The following is a 24059-nucleotide window of genomic DNA, read 5'->3' as shown; positions in this document are numbered from 1 at the left end:
TTAAAATCCCCGCCGACGATCACGTCCTCCTCATTCCTCCGTAAAAGATACAATAAGTCAATAGCGTAAAAATGTGCTATGGCAGCTCTATTTTTATTCCCCGAGGGAGCATAGATGTTTATCAAACGAACTCCATGAATAAGGCACGAGATTCCTCTGCCACACTCTAGTCTTCCACGTCCGAGACAATAATACCCTCCTTGAATAACAGAACTGTGCCTGAGGAGCTATCTGGGATGGTATTTGTCAGTACGTCATACCCGGGAAAGTCAGGCAGGAAATGGTGAGCTACCTCTTGCAGCATCGCGATGTCTGCGTCACAGCTACACAAATAATCTCGGAGACTGTGTATCTTCTGCTCTGAAGTTATTTTGTTTATGTTTACAGTGACTATCTTATAGTCCTGAAAAGGAGGCATGAAGTTCTCTATGTTATAAGTCGCTGACCAGTCAGCACAAGCATGATGTCGGTGAGGAAATTAATACGTATCCGAATCATCATCTTTCCTCAGGTTCGTTGAAAGCTGTCCTGTCACAAGTAATTCCGCTCTCCCGGCTGGCATAGCCTCCTTTGGTGGTTCAGACGTAGTCAGTCCTCGATCCACCGACATGTCCTCGATATCATCAGCCCAGCTGCCCGCATTTGACATGTCCATCTTCTGAGCCCTTTCCCGTTGGACACTGTTCTTTTCGCCTCTCTCTCAGAAGCTGCTGAGAGACCCGATCCTCGTCTGTTGCCACGTGATTTCCAACCCCAGAGTTCGGCGTGGTCACTGTTATCGCCTGGTCGTGGCTACTCGATTGCTTCGCATCTGTCCTGCCAAGAGTTGCGTCCGTTAATTCGCGGGCAATTTGCGCACCTTTGTTGCGCAGCAGTGGAGCTGTTTTCTCAGCATCCTTGTGAGCGATCCGTCGGTTTTTATGTTTTTTAGGAGAAACGTCAGCCCTTCCATTTGCCACAGTCACTGAGGAAGAGCTGCAGATTGGTAATCCGGTGTTGTCGTCGCTTCCCATTGACTTAGAATCCGCTCCTTTGTCGGTGCGTGGATCATTCTCAACATCTTGGGTTTTCTCGCCAACTTGGGCGCTAACCAAACACGTAGCCTGCGGATCGTTCAGTTTCATCGTCACGTCGGGGGTGGTGTCAGCGTTGCCTTCTGGGATGGCAGTCTCCATTGGTGTCTGGTCAGCTTCGGTGGTGTTGACAGTTGTGTCCATGTGAGTGACGTCCGTCGCTGCCATGGTCGAACGGACTGCCACCACATAAGTTAGAGGCATTGATGACATCTTGTTACTAGGAACACTTTCGCCTGGTGGCAACTGTGTCACTCGTCTCTGTACGCATTGTGTGCGAACATGATCAGTTGCACCACACCCACAGCAAGTGCGAGGCTGTCCATCGTATATAACAATGGCCCTGTATCCACAGATCGTAATATATGATGGAATGTGTTTCTCAGTTCTATTTTCACCTGCCGAACACCGTTCAAGACAGGAACTTTGAAGGACATCCACTTTTCCGCAATATTGCTGATAACCGTGCCATAATTTTTCAAAACTGCATTTATTTCGTCGGCAGGAACTTCAAAAGGTATTTCGAAAATTCTAACTGTGCGGACACTATATCCTGCACGAGATACCTGAACTTAGGCAATATTACCATCGCTGTGAGTAAATTTAAGGCTACCACCGCATGACTGAACAATCTGATCGATTATTTCAGCAGTTTTAAACTTTATGTGCGCAGTACTGCTAACGATCGATAGATGTACACCAATTATTTCATCAAAAGATCATTTCAAAACATTCTCAATCCATGCTTCGAGTTCGTAAGCTTTAGGTCGTGCATATTTCGGATCGAAACTGAATTTCAAAGTATCTTTCCGTGCTAGTTCATTCGTGGTCAATTCGTGACATTTTTCACACAATATCTCTTAGCTGTGTACGCTACAATAGCGTCAACTCACCGTAAACAGCGCTCAGCCGGCAGCAGCAGAGACGTAAACACCAGCGCGCGTCCGTTCGCCACGGCCGCCGAGGGCCGACGACCAACTGAGCTACCCAAGCACGACTCACGCCCCGTCCTCACAGCTTTACTTCTGCCAGTATCTCGTCTCCTACCTACCAAACTTTACAGAAGCTCTCCTGTGAACCTTGCAGAACTAGCACTCCTGAAAGAAAGGATATTACGGAGACACGGCTTAGCCACAGCCTAGGGGATGTTTCCAGAATGAGATTTTCACTCTGCAGCGGAGTGTGCGCTGATATGAAACTTCCTGGCAGATTAAAACAGTGTGCCGGACAGAGACTCGAATTCGGGACCTTGCCTTTCGCGGGCAAGTGCTCTACCGTCTGAGCTACCCAAGCACGGCTCTCGTCCCGTCATCACAGCTTTACTTCTGCCAGGCCCCGAGTTCGAGTCTCGGTCCGGCACACAGTTTTAATCTGCCAGGAAGTTTCATATCAGCGCACACTCCGCTACAGAGTGAAAATCTCATTCCAGAGGTAGAGTGCTTGTGTGTGAATGTGGGTGAGGTTGGCAGCTGGCTGTGCCTTCCTAAACTTACATCATATGTCAGGGGGTGGCGGTCGCAGAAAATGTGTTGGCTTCTCGTCAGTGTCTGTTACTGAGCATCCATAGCAATATTTAGAATGTATCTGAAAGTCAACAACTTTAGCTGAGTCAACATTTTTGCTGTAGAACAGCCATTCTTTGAAGTGTACCTCTCTTCTGCAGCATCCACCAAAGACAACAGGAACGTCAATTCCATCGTCATTAATTTCTGCTGCTTCTTTATCTGCAGCCTTCCCTTTGCATCGGAGACCATACACTAACCTCACATTAGTGTCGCATAAACCACTGTTAGAACACTACTGCAATGCGTAAAACTATTTTTCACTGCTGCAGACATTGCACACTATTTCCAATTTGCATACTAAACCTACTCTGTCACTTACACACAAACTGACTTGATCGCCACACAATCTGCAGGTCACCACTTCACTTAGAAAATACAGCAGTAATTATAATATTAGTACTTTAACCTACTTCTGTGCCCCCAGCTGTTAACTTTTTTCTTGAAGTTGCTGCACTGATTTTGACCTTCATTTTCTACAGTTTTCTAATGCTGATTTCCATTTTATTTACGTTTCTTGAAAACGCTTCTTTGTTTCGTCATTACAGAAACACAGACTATTTTGCACTACACCAAAACCTCCAACCTTCCTATTCACAAACAGTAGCAACCAACGAGACACGTTTATCGAAGAAAACAACTTTTGTTTACTTCGTGACTGCAAACATTGTACCTTCGAAGTGCACTGTAGCAGGTTAACCAGTTAGAAAACGTACATATCAATATAAAACACAAAAATTCCTGACTCTCTAACTACAGAGACGCCGGATATATAAGGCTTTTTACTGGTGGACAGTAATGAATAATACATGTAAATTTTCAGAGAAGAACATAGTATCTAATTATACAAAAAAACTAAAAATTGATTACCTAAAACAATTTATTTCAGACACGCTTTCCTGGATGCCAACCAGAGATAAAGCTATTCTAGCAGACGGAATAGTGATCATAGTTTATTTCAGACATACAAGTGATCATCGATACATAGAATGAAAGGGGCCTGTAACAAACTGCTTGTTCTGTGCTTTCATATTCGTTAGTTGGTGTTACTAGCCTGTAGCCTTTATGAATGGGAACTTTATTTCCACCAAGGTGGATTAATAAACCTTTCTCATCGGTGCGTTTATTTTGTACCGAGCAGCAAACATCCTACGTAATGGAGACGCCCAAGAGATATTTACTGTCTTGTCCTGTATGCTCCATTCTATTAATGCCACGAGTAGCCTTTCACAGTTAACATGAGCCAGAGTTATGGACGTAAAGCTACATCCTGCCAGTTACTAAATGCATTAACGATCGGCTCCCTTTAGTAGCACGTGCCTGCAGCCGAACGCTGCTGTTAACAGATACCTCGTTACCTCGACTGATCGTTTTTCAAATACACTGTTAATGACGAAAAATATGATATTTTACAGAGTTCGTTCGTGATGAACATACACACAAAATTTTTCATACTAACAAAGGAAAGATCGGGCACGTGTAGTTCTCTCTCTCTCTCTCTCTCTCTCTCTTTGCATGAGTGTGGTTGCGTAGTTGCTCGCGTGTGGGAGGGGTGAGTATGGGGGAGAGGGGAGGCTGAGTTAAAGTAATAAAGAAGAAATGTAGCATAGTCCTGCTAACATTCTTTTTATCATGAGTATGATTCGTGCATTGTCTGCGAAATAATAATGAATTATTGTAAACGAGTCTGGTCGCTACGTTCCCATTTTTGATGTTGCACGCAGTTGAGGCCACACCCACCACAGAACCACAACTTCGATCCAACACTTCAGAAACTCACTATACGGCCCGTTATAGCCCACTGCGGTCTTCGTGAACCTGCTCGTTCCGCGTACAGCCAGTTTCATATCCTCGTCACTCCCACACCAACAAGCAAATATCGATCATTATACGCCGTTAGAACTCACTTACACGCAGATATTGTGACATTTGTCATGGTGCATGATAATTGTTTCGACTCTAGCTCTTCTCTGATTGAGCGTGGTTAATACTGACTGTTCCAATCGAACAACATAGTATGCTGTTTGATCTACTTGGTGATCTTCGTCCTGGACTCTTAATTACTTGCTGTACACTGTTCTTCCATCTCTTCAGAGTTTGGATTAATTCAAGCAATTTTTCTTCTGGGTGTCACATACATCACAGCTAGTGTAGATGTCAGTCGTTTGTTCCCCTTAAATCGTTACAGACTGTACCTCTCGATATGTGACGACTGAGGCTAATTACGCTGATTTGTCGATGATCATTTAACGCAATTTTATTTGGTCGTTTTGCATCTATAAGCGAAAGACGTCACACTTTTTTTAACCGATGAGTGGAGGTTACTGAATAATATTTGCCATTATTCTATAACATTTTGTTCCTGAAATCTTGCGGTACACGAAAGATAATTCACGGAAAGTTTATTACTTTTAGAATGCATATAGTTCGACTGTAAAGTGTAAGTAAAGAAAATTTTAGAAATTAACATTGAAATCTTGAAAGCAGTTAAGAAGTTTTTATATTTATAGCAGTAGAAAGACGGCTTGATGGCCACTGAAAGAAATAGAGGAACAGCAATACCCTGTATTAATTTTCATTTTGCAGCAGTTTTCAGAATTAAAATTCCATTGTGTTTAAAATGTAAAGTAAGGCACAGATTTTAAATGAGAAAATAATCAAGCATGAGCTTGTTTTTCAACCGATGGACAGATGGACGCTGGAAATCACTAAAAGTAACAGGAAAAAAGTTATATAGATTAGTGAACAATCTGTAAGACGGAATGTGGATTCTAAAAGGATATGAGGTGAAAGTATCAACCGATTAGTGGAAGGTGCGTATATGATACTGAGAAACATGCAAGAAGAACAACGCTGCATATAACTGAAGACAGTAATGTCCATAATACTCCAGAGAACGCTTTGCTCTATCACTGGATGACAAATAACTGATATTATCAGTATATGGTAAGGTGACGGTCCTAACTCCGTAAGACTATCCGTGGAGAAAACATTTATACACTGATCAGCCAAAACATTATGACCACCTACCTAATAGGCAGTATGTCCACATCTGGCACATGTAACAGCGGTGACGGGAGTCGTAGCACAGAAGCACTGAGGCGTTGGTGGGACTCGGCACCACATCTGCACACACAAGCCACCTAATTCCTGTAAATTCCGGGAAGGGGGCCAATGAGTACTGACGCCACATTGAATCACATACCAGATGTGTCCGAGCTGGTTCAGATCTGGCGAGGTGGAGGCCAGTAAATCAACTGGAACTCGCTACTGTGTTCCTCGAACCATACCATCACACTCCTGGCCTTGTGACAGGGCACATTATCTTGTTGAAAAATTCCACTGCCGTTGGGAAACATGGTAGTCGTGAAGGGGTGTGTGTGGTCTGCAACCATTTTAAGATACTCCTTGGTCGTCAAGATGCCTCGCACAAGCTCCACTGGACCCACGAATGCCCACGTGAATGTTCCCCAGAGCGTAATGGAGACGCCGCCAGCTTGTCTCCATCCAGCAGTACTCTTGTCAAGTAGCTGTTCCCCTGGAATACGACGGATTCGTGCCCACCCATCGGCATGATGAAGAAGGTATCGGGTTTCATCAGACCATGCAACGCTCTGCCACAGCGTCAGTGCCAATGCTCAAGTGCCCATTTCAGTCGTAGTTTCCGATGTCGTGGTGTTAACATTGACACATGCATGGGCCGTCGGCTGTAGAGGCCCACTGTTAGAAGCGGTCGGTGCTTTGTTTGTTCAGACACACTTGTAGTCTCCCAGCATTAAAGTCTGATGTTAGTTCCAAAACGGTCGCCGCCTGTCCTGTTTTAGCAGCCTGCCCAGCCTACGACGTCAGAAGTCTGTAATGAGGGCTGGTCGTCCAGCCCCATGACGTTTGGACGTGGTTCATCTTGGTTTCACTACGTGTTGATGACACTCACCACAGCACTCCTAGAACAACAGACAAGTCGTGCAGTTTCCGAAGTGCTCGTGCAGAGCCTCCAGGTGACTACAATCTGTCCTCGGTCGAACACAGGAAGATCCCGCGCCTTACCCATTCTACACACTGACAGCGCTCTCACTGATACTACAGGCACCGTGCGTGTGTCTGACTAGCAGTCATGCCTCGCTAGGTGACGCTTCGTTCAGTCTATTAATGCCAGAGAACTGATTTGGTATAAGGGGCTGCGGCGTTGCTGGTTTAAAAGGCCGCGTAATAGCTTACTGCTGCTTTAGTCGTACTGTCAACCACAAAAGTTCCACCTACCTCAGTACGCCGTCTCGTCACTACGCCGTCTCGTCACAAACCAGCTTCTCTGCAACGTAGATACTGTTCTGACGATGTTAAAAGCAGCGTTGAAGAAAAACATCGTCAATACTTGCGTTAGCACAGTCCGCATTAACTCTGTAGGTAAATGTCATGTAAATATCTTATAACAATTTTCGGGTGGAGGGTTATGGTTTCATCTTTTAGAAAAATGTCAAAATGCGGCAAATAGTTCTTTATTTGCTTTAGATGCCAAATCAAATAGGTGCCATCATCCCGCATTGAAAACTAATAGCTAACATCACTGTCCTCATCTCACAGCTAACACAATCTAGTATACATGCAAGACAGCCAGAAATGTACCAAAGTTCAACCCGCATTGTTACGCAATTTTCACAGTTTATACTCAGCTACAAAATGAGTTTTACATTCGGTTCTTTTCAGTGGATTTCTTTAAGAGAAGTTGCTCGGCAACTATTCAGTAAACGATTACAAAGTATGCCACGCGGAATTTTTCACAAAGGCCGAGAGTTCGCACGCGTTTATCTCTCGAACTAATTCCTTCACAAAGCTCAAATTTTCACAATCTGTCCGTAAATGCATCTGCTTTCACGGCGATATAAACCGAACGCGAAATAATAGTACTTTCTTCATTTTAGAAATAACTTTTTCGGACCCATTCAACATGACCTGCGCGTCCGACAGCGAGACCACGACTGCCTCAGTGCCGATGGTCACAGCGCGTATATTACTTGATAGAGCGCGGGAAAGACTTCACTCTGATTGGTTGATCAAATAAACAGCCAATCAGATCAATCTTTCAAGATCATATTCGCGCCTAAACTGTTTTACTGCAGTTAACATTCACAGATGCATTTACGTCATTTTATGCTGCAAATATTAATAAAATGTTCCAACAAACCAACGAAAAGAAAACTTCTCTTGGAATAACTTTAGAAAAACATAAGAAATAACTATTCTGGCTGCCTTCTTACAAAAACTAGCACACTTGGACATAAGTCATCAGCAAGTAAGGAGAATTACAGCTTTCGTTGCAACAGCTTGTCGCACACTATCCCATGACCAAGTTACCTATTGTTTAACAGGAGAAAATATTGAATTTTTATTTAGGTCCCGCATACACACTCTCATTTACTCTCATTTATTTACAAAACAAAACAAATAGCTATTAAATGAATATTAATTCTTACAGAAGTCTCTATCACGAAAACGAAAAATGGTGAACGTTATTTAAGTATAAAAATTCAAACATAGTGACATAACATTCTGTGAACTTCAGTAATGATTCCAGCTGATAGCAAACTGTTATGCATCCGAAATGACTTTAATGTTACTAGTGTCGGTTTTTGGCATTTTAGGTAATTTTCTCTAATTTTTAAAATGTCACAGCCAGAAAGCTGAGATTTTGCAACCAGCTTCTTTTTAATAACAAAACACTACTTATTAAGTTTTATCAAAATTGAACCATATTTGGTGTGGTTTACTTAGATTCATAAGGGCTGGAATATTCTGTCACTGGAACTAACACAAGTAGCGCTTCCCACGGTCGTGCTAGCGACAGGTGCGAGTGAATCATGCCGAGATACACGCGGCTCTCACCGCCACCCACTCCAAATCTACGAGCCCGTACTGCAAGGTAGCTTACTGCAATAAAATGCTGTTGCGGTTTGACTTGTGACGTTACAGAACGATCAAAAAGTTTCCGTTTAAGGACGTTGCAACAGAGTATACGAAATGTACTGCGACTCCGATGCGGGTATATAAGAAGCGACATGTAGTCAAGGGATACGTGTGGCATTCGTGTCTTTCCGACGTGAGTGCGGTAAATGTGAAACGTGACCTATGTACTGTTATTGTCTTCTTGGTTCAAATGGTTCAAATGGCTCTGAGCACTATGGGACTCAACTGCTGAGGTCATTAGTCCCCTAGAACTTAGAACTAGTTAAACCTAACTAACCTAAGGACATCACAAACATCCATGCCCGAGGCAGGATTCGAACCTGCGACCGTAGCGGTCTTGCGGTTCCAGACTGCAGCGCCTTTAACCGCACGGCCACTTCGGCCGGCTATTGTCTTCTTGGTAGCCATCCATTGGAGAATGAAGAATGTGTATGGGGCAGCTTGCCTGTTGGAAACCACAGTTGTGAAATGATGCGCGACGTTTCGTGTTTCCCGATGACGCATGCCCCTTATGGCAGAGGTGACGCCAACTCAACGAGCACCTTCCTTATAGTCACGATCTACCCCATGCGATTATCACGACTTCGGGCCCTGAAACAGGATTTGAAGGACGACAGTTGCTGTAGGACGAGGGGTACTGCAGGCGGTTAACGAACGAGTTCTTCGTGCAGCAGATCACGGTGTTTTACGAAACGGGTATCTTCAGTGGGATGATTGCCTAATGGCTCAGTGCCATTTTGCCCGATTGGCACATCGATTTTGCACCGTACAGCATTCAAACGGAAACTTCTTGATCGCCCCTTATAATAACAGTGATCAGTGCAATCAAACCAAACACCTTACAAATAAAAATATTCATCTTCATGAGGCCTACTCAAAAATGATAATTTTTGTACTTTCATCCCACAAGAATTACTGAAGACGAGTATACTTCCGTATGTTTCCAATACAATCCCGGCAATGTGTAACCTTCGAGGAACAACATCAAGAAAACACCAACAGTTGTTGTAACTCATTCGCTGACAATCATTTCTGACCCAGCAAGCATCTTCAGGCCCTGGATGAACATTACGTGAGCTTCAAGGAAGGTTTCGTAGCATCAAACACAATTGCTTCCACCTGAGCATCTGCAACATGTACATGGTCTATTATCTATCCTCCAGCCCGTCAAGAAACGTGAAGCACACAGTAGGCGAGGACGAAAAGAAATAAAACTTGTTGAGAGAGTGAATGATGTTATTTCGATAATTACAAAATAGAGTAAAATTTATAAACAACTTAGCAGTACTAGTCCACCTATCTCTTGGACTTTGTGCCCCCTCTGGCTTGGATACATTCAATGACCCGATTGGGAAGGGTGTCACCAAGCCATTGCATCCTACCTTGAGGCAATCTGGTCCACAACTGAGGCAATTGGTCCTTAATTTCACGGATGCTGGCTCTGGGACTGAGTTGACGTCCGTACTAGTCCCCCACATGTTCTATTGGGGAGAGATCTGGGTGTCTTGCTGGTCATAACGTACGTTAACATAACGTACGTCGTTCATAGAGACATGTGCCACGTGTGAACGAGCATTCTTCCCTTAAAGAAGTGGCACCACGATACTGTTCCATGAGAGAAAGCATATGAAGGTGCAGGATATTCCTGAAGTACCACTGTGATGTCACAGTTCCCTCAAACTCTATCAGGAGTTACCTGAAGTAATACCAGTGGCTACTCAAAGCACGACGCTAGGAGTGACATCAATTCGCATCTCCAAGTCATAGGAAGAACTGGACTCCCCCATGGTCGCTGTCAAACTCGCCGACGACGGTCATCTGGAGTAGTGTAGAACGGTGAATCATCGATGAACACATGGCGACGTCATTAATCAGCACTCCTTGCTTCATGGTCACAGTGCCACTCCAAATGCAGCCATTTGTGTTGTAGTCTTAACAGCAGCCTACACATAGGGCGTAGTTCTCTCGTCCGGCCACTGCTAATCTCCAACCAGTGGTGTGGGATGACACAGAACATTGCATGGGCTCCATTACTTGTTTTCGGGTGACATATGGATGTGAATAGGTTATAGTGTCCGTGGTGCTCAATACGATGACTCTTTTTTGTAGTGATCAGTTATTGTGGAATGGAAATGTTAAAAACGGGTATGGCTACTCTAACGGTTATCATGCAGTCCACTATTGTGCAGATGTTCCATCTGAATGCGCCACAAATCTTGATATTACACGATTCTGCCTGTCGGTCTATTAGAGACCCACAATTAGACTACCATATGGCAAGTACCGATAACACTGTCTCAAACGAATCTGCTTTGCAGTGATTACTCAACATCGGACACTTCACGCCCGTTATATATCTGGTGACAACGCTGAACACGGACTCTAGTAGACTTCCTACATAGCACACAGGATTGCACTCTAATCTATACTACTAAAGAAAGACAGTTTTGTCACCCGCCAGCTTCCTGGACTCAGGTAGGCGCGCCGGCCTCGGATCGAATCCGCCCGGCGGATTAACGACGAGGACCGATGTGCCTGCCAGCCTGGATGTGGTTTATAGGCGATTTTCCACATCCTGCTAGGTGAATACCGGGCTGGTCCCTATGTTCCGCCTCAGTTCCACGGCGCGCAGAGATCTGAACACATTCGCACTATTCCATGGATTATCCTCGACGCAGACAGTTGGGGTACACCAATTCCTTCCCGGGGGGTACGGGGTGGCGGCAGGAAGGGCATCTGGCCACCGGCCACCCCTTAACCATTAACATGCCAAATCCGATTAACGATAGCTGACCCTGCGTAACTGTGGGACAAGGCTCAAGCGATAAATAGATAGATAGATAGAAAGAATTAAAGACAGTTTGTCGTCTAATGTTATCGTCATCAAGCTCGAAAAGGTCATGACCGATTTAATTCACATTTCTACAAGATACTCCAAAAATTTTCTAATGGTCATAGGCTACAATTTTTAAAAAATGTATTCTACATGAAGAAGAAGAGTTATTAGCAAAAATAACAAAAAGTTCTCGACCGAATTACTTCAAATTTTGTACGGTAATCTAATAAACGTACAATATATGTCTGTCTGCAGACATACGATACATATCTTGTTAATATACATGGCATAACAGTATATACATAGAATCTATGCTACTACGCTAAGGCAAACCGAAAGGTTGTTAACGAAAATCTCGAATAGTTCTTGACCGACTTAGTTGCAATTTTTACACGATACTCTAATAACTATTTGGATGTAGTTGAGGTATATATTTTCCCAAAGAACAAACTATATGTTTACTGTTGAAACGGTCTGCGAGAAAGAAAATGCCATGGTCTTAAAACGTACGGTTTAGTATTCTTTTCCACACTCATTTTTAACTATCATACCAGAGCATTTAAACTTTTGAACATATTGTTTCTCTCATCTGCAGGCTGGACGGAAAGTTCCTCTCTTTTTTATTGGCAGAACAACTGAGGTTTGATGCTTTGCAGAGATTTGCAACGACAGACGGTGCTGGCTGTATGAATTTAATTCAGGTCTGTATTACTTCACGAATCGTAATGAACACTTTCAAACAGTTGTTTGCCTGCTGCTGGCAAGTGTTATTACAGTGGTGCACTTCTTCTAAGCAGATCATTTTCATAAATATTACACGCCTTTAGTTAGTGAGGTAATGAAATTTTGCCATTCAGCACTTTTTTTACTTATTCTTGTAGTGAAAGTACAGAAAAATAGTTAATGTTATCTTTAAATTTTAATTAGGGATATAAATGCACAGTGTTGTAAAGATTAATTTTCTTTAGTTGAATGCGTTAACACATTCCTTAGTTAATTTAATTTTTAACTTTTGTGCTACTCTGTGATTATTTGCGTTTTTACCATTTTTATGGATATCATTAAAAATGGAACCGCATTCAAGGCCTCCATGCCAGTGAAACGTGCGACACCAAAACTGCTAAAATTGACTGGCCTCTAAACAGTCCAGACCTACACCCTATACCGCACCTGTGGGCCAGACTACAGAATACAGTCTTCAAAGAATCTCATCCATGCAATAGTGGCCAGCTTACTGAACGTGTTCCGGAGGAATCGAACTCAGTTTCCACGAAGAGACAGCTGTGCTTACGGAGAGTTTTGGCAAATGGGCTGAAGGATGCTTTCATAATCATGGACACAATGTACAACAGGGTATTTGTTTTATGGAAATCGTCTTAAATGGTTAATTCTGATATTTTATGCTCATAACATGCATTTTTCCCTCTTGGATTTCAGTCTTCTTTCATAAAACCGGAAGTGGAATTCAAATGGATTTAAAAGCCCGTTAATATGTCCCATTCGAGTCGTATGAAGCCTGTGACGTCACTGTATAGCTTGTTGCTCTGACTGCAATAAAGCTAATACACAGTGATGTCTTGTTTTGGATTTTGCGTTTCGGAAAATGGATTACAAATGGTGTCTAGTACCACATTGTACAAATACATCCATATAAAACTCTTGAAAAGTGGTTTTTGAGTGTTCCAAAAAACGAGAAGGTGGGTAATAAGTGGTTGCACTGTACCGGCAAAATGCCACCACGTCGATGCCCAAGTTCCCTTACTTAATTAAAAATGTCCTGCGCTCTGAAGTTAACATTAATTTACTCCGAGATACGCTTTCCATTGTTACAAATGAGGATCATTCAACGGAATTAAACTGTCAGTAAAACTCTCGTTTGGTCAAACATCATTTGGTAGCTCTTTAGTAGGAGCAATGGACTATCGAATATACCAACCCTAGATAGCTGGTTCGAATCCAGCTCGCCCGAATCATTTTAACTTATTTATAAAAACGAATCGACAGTCGCTTCATATGAAAACCAAATCACAACTGCGAAACTTCACCACAACGGTTGGAAACAGGGTATTATTGCGTTTTCCCTGACGCTTACATTTGCAATAGCTATTCATACACGTCATGTCCAGAAACAAATTTTCTACTTCATGTGACCACGCACTTTTTACTTTATTAGCAACAATGTTTTCTTTTTAATCTTTGTACTGTCCAGCTAGGACCCTTATTGTTTTAGCTTTTGAAATTTCATTAACTTACACCAGATGAAGCTAAGTCTGCTTCAGACACTGACGTTAGTTTCAGTCAAAACAGCTCAGTCCTTGTGTTTGTGTCACCAGCATGTGGTACATGCTTTATATCTCTCCGCATACAAGACCTCATCGTCCTACACCTCGTTGTACTGTAGGAGTATGGTGATATCTTGACCACCAGCATTGCTTTCCAAAAAAATGGATTGTTTATGCACAAAGTACTTGCATTTATCCTTAGTTGTCCATTTCTCAGATTAAAATTAATGTGAAGCTACATATAATACAGCCCGCCACCGAAACGACTATTACAGTGAGTTTTTGCTAACTATATTTTCGCATTTCTAACTTTTAAAAATATACACTCAAGCGCCCAAGAAACTGGTACAGGCATGTGTATTCAAATATAAAGATATGTAAACAGACAGAATACAGCGCTGCAACGCCTATATAAGACAGAAAGCGTCTGGCGCAGTTGTTAGAACGGTTACTGCTGCTGCAATGGCAGGTTATCAAGATTTAAGTGAGTTTGAACGTGGTGTTATAGTCGGCGCACGAGCGATGGCACACAACATCTCCGAGGTAGCGATGAAGTCGGGATATTCCCGTACGACCATTTCACCCTGAATATCAAGAATCCAGTAAAACATAAAATCTCCGACATCGCTGGGTCGGAAATGATGCTGGAAGAACGGGACCAACGACGACTGAAGAGAATCGTTCAGCGTGACAGAAGTGCAACGCTTCCGCGAATTGATGCAGATTTTGACTCTGGGCCATCAAGCAGTGTCAGCGTGCGAACCATTCAACGAAACATCGATATGGGCATTCAGAGCCAAGTGTCTACTCGTGTACCCTTTATGATTGGACGACACAAAGCTTTACTCCTTGTCTTGACCTGTCAGCACTGACATAGGGCTGTTTGTGTCCGGAAACGTGTCAAATTGTATCGAGTGGATGGACGTGTACGGGTATGGAGACAACCTCAAGAATCCACGGACTCTGCATGTCAGTGGGGTACTGTTCAAGCTGGTGGAGCCTCTGAAATAGTGTGGGGCGCGTGCAGTTGGAGTGATACGGGACCCATGATACGTCCAGATGCGACTGTGACGGGTGAGACGTACGTATGCATACTGTCTGACCACCACCATCCATTCATGTCCGTTGTGCATTCCGGCGGACTTGTGCAATTGCAGCAGGACAATGCGACATCCCATATTTCCAGAATCGCTAGATAGTGGCTTCATGAACACTCTTCTGAGTTTTAACACTTCCGCTGGCTTTCATACTCCCCATACATTAACATTATTGAGTATATGGGGTATGACAACGTCCTGTACAGAAGAGATCTCCACCCCTCGTACTCTTAAGGACTGATGGACGGCCCTGCAGGATTCATGGTGTCAGTTCGCTCCTGCACTACTTCAGACATTAGTGGAGGAGCAGCCTCAGTTGCGCAAATTTTCTGGTCCTTACCAGGTTTTGGCTAAATTAATCTAGCCTTCTTCAGAAGCATAAAATTACTACAATCTGCCAGAGTAAGGCACAGTCAACATTATAATTAAAACCTATAGTACCGTGGTACCATGTCGAATTAAAACTACTTAACTGAAGTCCAGTCCTGGTATCTCTTCAGCAGGCGGTCGGTTGGCAGCGGCAACTACGTTGGCACTCATGCAATATGCTAAGATTTATTAGTCGAGTCCATGGCATGTCGTGTCGTTGTAGCACTTCTGCGTGCTGGTGGGGGCTCTGCACGATATTAGGCAGGTGTTCCAGTTCCTTGGGCTCTTCGGTGTATGAACCTTCCACTATGCCAACATGTGTTCCTTTAACCAATAGTGAGATGCGCTATCCATTGCGCCACAGAACGCGTCCTGCAAGCAACCTGCTGCTGAGTATCTTGTATGGCTGAAATCAGTATTAAGCTTTGCCAAGAATAGTTTAATTGGGCTTTTCATCGTAATTGTAAGTAGGCTGTTTAGGTTTTTTTTTATTGGTAACGCCACCTCTGTATGAAAATCACTGGCTGTGCTGTGTGCAGTCTGTGGCTGCTTTGCATTGTTGTAATACTCGCCATTGTAGTGATAGGCAGCTGACTGTGAACAGCGCGTAGCGTTGCGCAGTTGGAGGTGAGCCGCCAGCAGTGGTGGATGTGGGGAGAGAGATGGCGGAGTTTTGAAATTTGTCATGAACTGCTATATATATTATGACTATTAAGGTAAATACATTGTTTGTTCTCTATTAAAATCTTTCATTTGCTAACTATGCCTATCAGTAGTTAGTGCCTTCAGTAGTTTGAATCTTTTATTTAGCTGGCAGTAGTGGCGCTAGCTTTATTGCAGTAGCTCGAGTAACCAAGATTTTTGTGAGGTAAGTGATTTGTGAAACGTATAGTTTAATGTTAGTCAGGGCCATTCTTTTGTAGGGATTTTTGAAAGTCAGATTGCGTTGCGCTAAAAATATTGTGTGTCAGTTTAAACACAGTCATGTAAAATTGTTTAAAGGGGACGTTTCATATGTCGACCTTTAGCCTAGGATACCTCACTGGAATCTTCAGATTTTTTTCTTGTAGTTTGTGTAGTTAGTGTAGCTTTTGTTTATTGCTAGCGCGTAATTGTAGAGAAAATCTCCTTTGTAGTTGCAGTCTTTCATTGTTGTACAGTAAAACAGTTGTGGCATGCATGTAGATTTGCACCAAGTATTTCGCAGCTGCAATTAACTAGATATTATTTTCAGTGTTATGTTAATGTGTTCTCTTATTTTTGCTCTTCAAATTGTGTTTTTCTGTGTTGTAGTGTGAAATACTGTGACAATAATGGCGTGTGAAAAACGTAATACTAGGCTCCAAAGTAAACTGAGAAATGACAGTGAAAACGAAAGCAGTGTGTTAGCGCCACCGAGTAATGAATTAACTGATGTTCAAAGTAGTAATTTGGTAATTGTGCATAGGGAAATGGAGCGGGCGGCAAACAATGGCGTGGACAGTGAAACAATTAGTGAAGAGGGAAGCATTATCGATCGATCGGTCGGCAACAGCTCGCCTCAGGAAGCCGAAATGACACGACACGATCTCGCAAATACTGTAGATTCAGGTTATGGATCCTCACCGTTTTTACAAATAAGTCAAGACACATTTTCTGCTTGTCAAAATGTGAATGTTTCCGGTGCAAATTCACTGCCGAAAAGCACCGAGGAAGATGTTCCAGACACCAGTGCATTGTTATTACAATTAATACAACAAATGGGACAAACACAGCAAAAGCTTCAAAAGTTAGACACAATGGAACAAAATCAGAGACAAACACAGCAAAAGCTTCAAAAGTTAGAGACAATGGAACAAAATCTTCAAAAGTTAAACACAACGGAACAACACCAGAGACAAACATAGCAACAGTTAGACGCAATGGAACAAAATCTTCACACCACGCTTGAACAAACACGTCAAGATTTGACTACTGAGTTACATAAAATCGAATCGAAATGTCAAAAAGTCTGTAACGACGTAAAAACACAAATTTGTGAGCATTTTCAACCTATTTTTTCGCGGCATGAAAATGCATTACAGAATCACGAAGCAGCCATACAAGAACTGCAAACTATTGTTCATGAAAATCATGAGACCTTGCAAGTTAAAATTGACTCAGTTGCATCTACCGATTCGGTTACGCAACTTGCAAAAACTCAGGAAAATTTAAAGGACACAGTAGATACTCTGAAAATTGGTTCAGAAAGACACATGGAGGAAATTAGTTCATTATCAGAGAAAGTAGTTGAACTTTCGGATCAGCTAAATAATTTATCTACGAAGGTAGATGATAATCCGAATGACACAAAACCGGTAGTCTTTAATGAGACAGAAGAGCGCGAACAAATTAGGAAACTGAAATAAAATCTGAATCAAATTAATACGCAACACAAAAGAGAAATCCGCGAAGTACAAGATCAGCTGACACAGGTAATACAAGAATTACGTATTTCAGAGGACACTCGCGCCCCAACACGGGAAGAGGGACTTAGAAATACGGAACACCCACAAGATAATAACATAGGACACTTCGGAAATTATGAAAGAAATTGGCAAGGTGCACCGAATTTTGAGATGGAACCGCCGACACGACGTAACAATGACAGATATGCTACTCGCCGACACGATGATTTTGACTATAAGCTGTTTATTACTACACGTAAATTCAAAACATTTAAGAATTCTGCCAATGACATTCATCCACAAGCATGGCTCCATCAATTCTCTCATTGTTTTCCTCCCAACTGGTCGTTAGAACACAGATTAGAATTTGTTGTTGTTGTTGTGGTCTTCAGTCCTGAGACTGGTTTGATGCAGCTCTCCATGCTACTCTATCCTGTGCAAGCTTCTTCATCTCCCAGTACCTACTGCAACCTACATCCTTCTGAATCTGCTTAGTGTATGCATCTCTTGGTCTCCCCCTACGATTTTTACCCTCCACGCTGCCCTCCAATACTAAATTGGTGATCCCTTGATGCCTCATAACATGTCCCACCAACCGATCCCTTCTTCTGGTCAAGTTGTGCCACAAACTCCTCTTCTCCCCAATCCTGTTCAGTACCTCCTCATTAGTTATGTGATCTACCCATCTAATCTTCAGCATTCTTCTGTAGCACCACATTTCGAAAGCTTCTATTCTCTTCTTGTCCAAACTATTTATCGTCCATGTTTCACTTCCATACTATCACGATTAGAATTTATGTGTGGCTATTTAGAGAATGAACCAGCTGCAAGAATGCGATCGGTCATTCACGATTGCCACAGTGAAGGAGATTTTTATCATGCCTTCCTCTCAGCATATTGGTCTCAAGCCACACAAGACCGAGTAAAACATAGCATCATAATGATGAAACGTTTCGAACAATCTGAATTTTCCAGTCTTATGAAATATTTTGAAGACATGTTGCATAAGAATCAGTATCTTTCAAACCCATACAGCCCCTCAGAACTCATCCGCATTTGCTTAATCAAACTGCCTGAACATTTACGACATATTATTTTGGCAGGACGTTGCAAAGACGACATTGAAGCATTTCAGGGACTCTTACAAGAATTATAAATTGACACTGACAATCGCGGAACGCGAAACCAGGAACACAACAATTACAAGTCACATCCGTCGCAATTCCGCGATGAAAGAAATAATAACTGGACACGACAAGGCTATTCTCACAACACAAATCGTGACCAAAACAGACACCACCCGTATGACACACGTTGGCAGAGTAGTAATAATTACAGGGAAAGATCACCTCTCCGCGGTAATGACTATCACAGAGACAATCAGAGAAACAGACAATATGGGAACCAAAACAATTATTATTACGGGAGACAGAATAACTTTAGACGCAACGGTCCAGCGCGCAGTTACGATTCAGGGAGAAATTCTCCACCACGTGACGGACAAGGAAGAAACTACGGAATCTACCGACATGACGACAGACGATATATTCGTAACGAAAGACCTGAATTGCATCAAAACTAGCGGGATTCAAACAGGGCAGGGCCTTCTCGTCAGAGTGAATTTGTAGGTCTCCTAACCGCAATAACGACGCGCGGCAACAAAGAGATAGCAGACAATGACTCGCACCACAGGCAGCCACGTGCGCCGGCTGGCTCAGAGAAAAATAACATAGACGCTAACCTTGAGAAAAATTTGAGCATTCTTTACCGATGTACCATATACCACAGGATAATTCCGTTGAAGCTGGAGCTGTGCATAGTAGGAAGAGTAAAGGTTTACACCACATTTCACATGTAAAACCGTTTATTGAAAGATAATCTGCTTTTTAACTTTGTCTTTGCCATAAAATTTTTCACTTCACGTTACTAGTACTCTTTTTCAATCTTAGAAACTGTTAACATGCAACTATGTTTTAAAGTTAACTATCCAGTCTAGAACCTAGGGAACATTTTTAAACAGAAATTACGAATGCATTGTTATTGTGAACAGAAGACACAGTGTTATTGTATGTGTACATTCTTGCTTGTTAGTTGCACGATTACGTAACGATTATATGGCTCACATACTTAGGACATTTACCAGTACTGCTAATGAGATTTTAATGCAACATTTTGGTTTACTTGAAAATACATTCTGGATTTAAAGTACTTTCAGTGAGATACCAGATGACATAGTGGTTAGTTTATGTGACAGCTACACGATTTTATCACGACGCTACTAATGAGTGACAATTTACAATGTTGCTTTTGCAGTGTTTCTGTTTTATATCTGCACAGTTTTCTGTTTTATTCTGGAAAGTAAAACATGTTTTAGTAGTAACTTTTGTGGTATAGCAACAATGAGACAGCCTTTTTTGTGGCACAACAATATGTTACTGTACAGTACTTTCTTCATCACGACAATAAGCATAATAACTACGATATCTATACGCAAAGATTTTCACTTTTGTTTATCATGAGGTAAGTACATTGACTTCTGCAGAACTTAGCTTTCGGAGGACGATAACTACGAGACTTCCACAGAGATTATCTTACAACATGACGCACAGTTTAGCGCTACAGTACACGTATTTGAGTGATTAATCTTATACTTAAAACATTTATTTTTAAAGATTTTGAATTACAAAGAAAGTTTTCCGTGATACATTTCATTCCATTGCTGTAATTTGTAACACCTGAGGGTATAATTACATTGATCCTCAGGGGGGTACACGCCTACTTTGTGTACCATGTGTTTGGCAAGCACAAGGAGCCCTAGCTAATATGGTATTTGCTTATACAACTTTACACATCGGTACCATATTTCTCTAACACACAAATTACACAGCTATCTGATCATTTAACTGAGAGAGACAAATATTTATTTTACTACATCAGTGACACATGTTTACGCAATTACACAGTTGGATACCTTCACACTTATGAAATTGTATTTCGTCTGCACTTTGTGAACTCTTCATATTTTTTCGGGCCCATTGTGATATTATGAGAGCTTTCAATGATGTATTTGGTATGGGATCATGATTTTTAAAGTATGATTGAGGTAGATGACACTATTAAAATGAGCAGAGAATTTTTTTTAGGTTTTGAAATTATTACGGAAAGCTACGACGATTTTGAGATTTGACTGAGGTGTTATGATGTTATTTTTACGACGACGATGTGTATTATGCTGTTGAGGTATGTTTATGATCAATAAGCTGATGTTATATGAAGAATTTGATTATGCTATGTATTTGTTAAGATGAAATATTGAAGAAGTGTCGACGAATATGTATATGTGTAATAAGGTAAGGAGTAATGAATAGTGGTTAGGGACTCTGACTTGTGAAAAACGTTGTTGGAAACCAAGAATCGTACTTTAAGAGTTATGAAATGTGTGTATATGCATGAATGTATCACAATGCTGGCGAAAATTTTTTGGACACTGTTATATTTACAGGATTTTGTATCTACACATTTGTAACGCAAATTTTCGACCTGTGAAATTTTTATATGAGACTGTCACTGTAGCGAAAACTGCTGTCGTAAATATTTCGGTAAGAAAGGTAAGTGACCGTGACGTAATTCGTTGTGAGCGGCCAGGTGTGCCAGCCGCCTTGGGAAAAAGCCATTAGGTGGTAAAAAAAAAAAGGGAGGCCATTATCCTCGCTATTGACATTCCTTTGTAGATAGCATCGTAAATATGACACCCTCAAACTTGAAAACATGAATACACTGTAGAGTTCTTAATTTATGATATTTACTGAAATGAAATGATGAGAAACATTTTATGTCTATTGTCTTGCTAGTTGAAAGATTGTTTACTGCATTATGAAATGCTATATGGCTAGTGAATGACGTTTGACGCCTTGCTTTGCCTATTTTGTTTAATATTTTGTTCCCAGCTGCACTGCAGTATTGGTTAAAATAAAATTTTATAGACGTACTAATATAAATATTTTCTGTCTACAGATCGAGTAAATAATAATTTTTTTCAAAAAAAATGAGGGAGCACAAAACGACATTTACCTTCACAGGAACTGCATTCATAATTTTCTTTTCAAGTACTTGGTAATTTTTTTGGTAGAATAACTTCTTGTGGTGCACCACTTTAATTACATAGACATAAAGATGTGAATATACATTTCCCTTGTCTGCATTGCTGTCTTTACTGTAATATTTTTCTGCTTGAGCTTTGTCATGTTTAGATAAATTTATTACCTTTGCTTCTGCTGTTTGCCAGGCATAGTGCTACTAAATTTCACTTTGTATTATTCTTTTAAGCCAGTTTTACTACTGATTTATTTTTCTTGTTTGCTGCTCATTGCCTTATATTAGTTGTAATTTATGCTGCTTGCTTTGCCTTTTGTATATTTTTGTCATTGATATTTGCATTAATTGTTTTATGCTGCTGCATTGCCTCGTCCCTTAGTTTAGCATCTGAGCTCAGTAGATTTAAGTTAGCTTAAGAGGGGGTAGACTATATAAGAGAATGAGTTGCGATGAATTGGAAGAAATGCATTGAGAAGTTATACGAAAAAAGTATAGAAAGCAGGTATAGAGAGGACTTTTTGGGAATAATGATGAATGAAGGGAGATCTCCAAGAAGTAAAGAAAGTTTTGTTTGCAAAATACTGCAGTAAAACGAATCCTGTCCTTTCCTTTAATGTTATTCCGCTATATGTTTGTGTACCCTTGTGTATTTATGTTATTCCTGTCTTTATATGTTTATCTGATAAGACTTATGTTGTAGAATTTTTCTAATACTCAGCTACATGAACTATGATGAGGAATACTGTTATCCTCAAATATAATTGGCATTAATAATATGTTATTTACCTTGTAAATATGCTTAGTCATTATTTATTCTGTTTTGTTTTAATGCTCATGTGTGAAGTTGATGTTTCAAAAATTATTCTGATCTTTATGTATGTACGTATGTCATTATTTTTGTAACACTGATGTATATGTTATTTCGATTCTTTTGTAAAGCCCATATTACTACAAATGTTATCTGTACTATTATGTTGTTTAATGATGTACTTTATACCTTTGTAATTGTATTTTCATGTTGTAAATTTATAATTGTATAGACACCAGTTCCTCAAATTAAGTTACATTTCACTGCACACGTTTCTGTTGGTCATAGTATATGGACAATACGTGAGAAGTAGGGACTGTTAGTGTTTGCACGTGTGTTAATAATTCAGCAAGGGACTGGGTAACAGCATTGCTGGTTCTAAGCACAATTCCAAAAACTTTGTGAGTGCACAAGTGGTGGTTATGGACTTGCTATATTATCCGCAAGACTCTTCAATGGTGATTGTGCACCTGCATAGTCACAACAGATGGCTGCTGGCCATCTCTACGAGGACTACATTGGGGCTGCATCTTTGATGGCCCACCAATACCATTATCTCTACAAGGACTACAGTGGGTCTGCACCTCTGGTGGCCCACCAATACCACAATCTCTACCAGGAATAGAGTGGGTCTGCACCTCTGGTGGCACACCAATACCGTAATGTCTACCAGGACTACAGTGGGTCTACTCTGTGATGACCTACGTACCAATATTCTTCAAAACTTCGACTAACTCTGCGGTGGGTTTGCTCTGTTGTGGCCCATTACCTGTCTGCATGTCGAGAGTCAGCACTGTCTTTCCGTTGGAAGGACAACGCTACTTCTTCAAGACTGCATGGAAATCCACTACTTCCGTGTGCATTTTCTTTTACTGCTCAGACTTTGAGAAAAACACTGAAATGTTATTGTGATGAATGATCAGGACCGTCTTTATGGACTGTGAGAAAATTTTAGCTTTTGACCAACATTGTATCAATAAGTGTGTGCATTTGATTTCTTTGTTATTGTAATTATGGAAAATTTTATCAAATCATTATTGGCCACTGTCCAAAACAATTTGTAAAATTTTTTGTGGGGAGCATGGGGGCTATGTAAGTAGGCTGTTTAGGTTTTTTTTTATTGGTAACGCCACCTCTGTATGAAAATCACTGGCTGTGCTGTGTGCAGTCTGTGGCTGCATTGCATTGTTGTAATACTCGCCATTGTAGTGTTAGGCAGCTGGCTGTGAACAGCGTGTAGCGTTGCGCAGTTGGAGGTGAGCCGCCAGCAGTGGTGGATGTGGGGAGAGAGATGGCGGAGTTTTGAAATTTGTCATGAACTGCTATATATATTATGACTATTAAGGTAAATACATTGTTTGTTCTCTATTAAAATCTTTCATTTGCTAACTATGCCTATCAGTAGTTAGTGCCTTCAGTAGTTTGAATCTTTTATTTAGCTGGCAGTAGTGGCGCTAGCTTTATTGCAGTAGCTCGAGTAACCAAGATTTTTGTGAGGTAAGTGATTTGTGAAACGTATAGGTTAATGTTAGTCAGGGCCATTCTTTTGT

The sequence above is a fragment of the Schistocerca nitens genome, chromosome 4 (assembly GCF_023898315.1).
Source record: "Schistocerca nitens isolate TAMUIC-IGC-003100 chromosome 4, iqSchNite1.1, whole genome shotgun sequence".
Taxonomy (NCBI): Eukaryota; Metazoa; Arthropoda; class Insecta; order Orthoptera; family Acrididae; genus Schistocerca; species Schistocerca nitens.
This window is presented reverse-complemented; position numbering follows the sequence as displayed.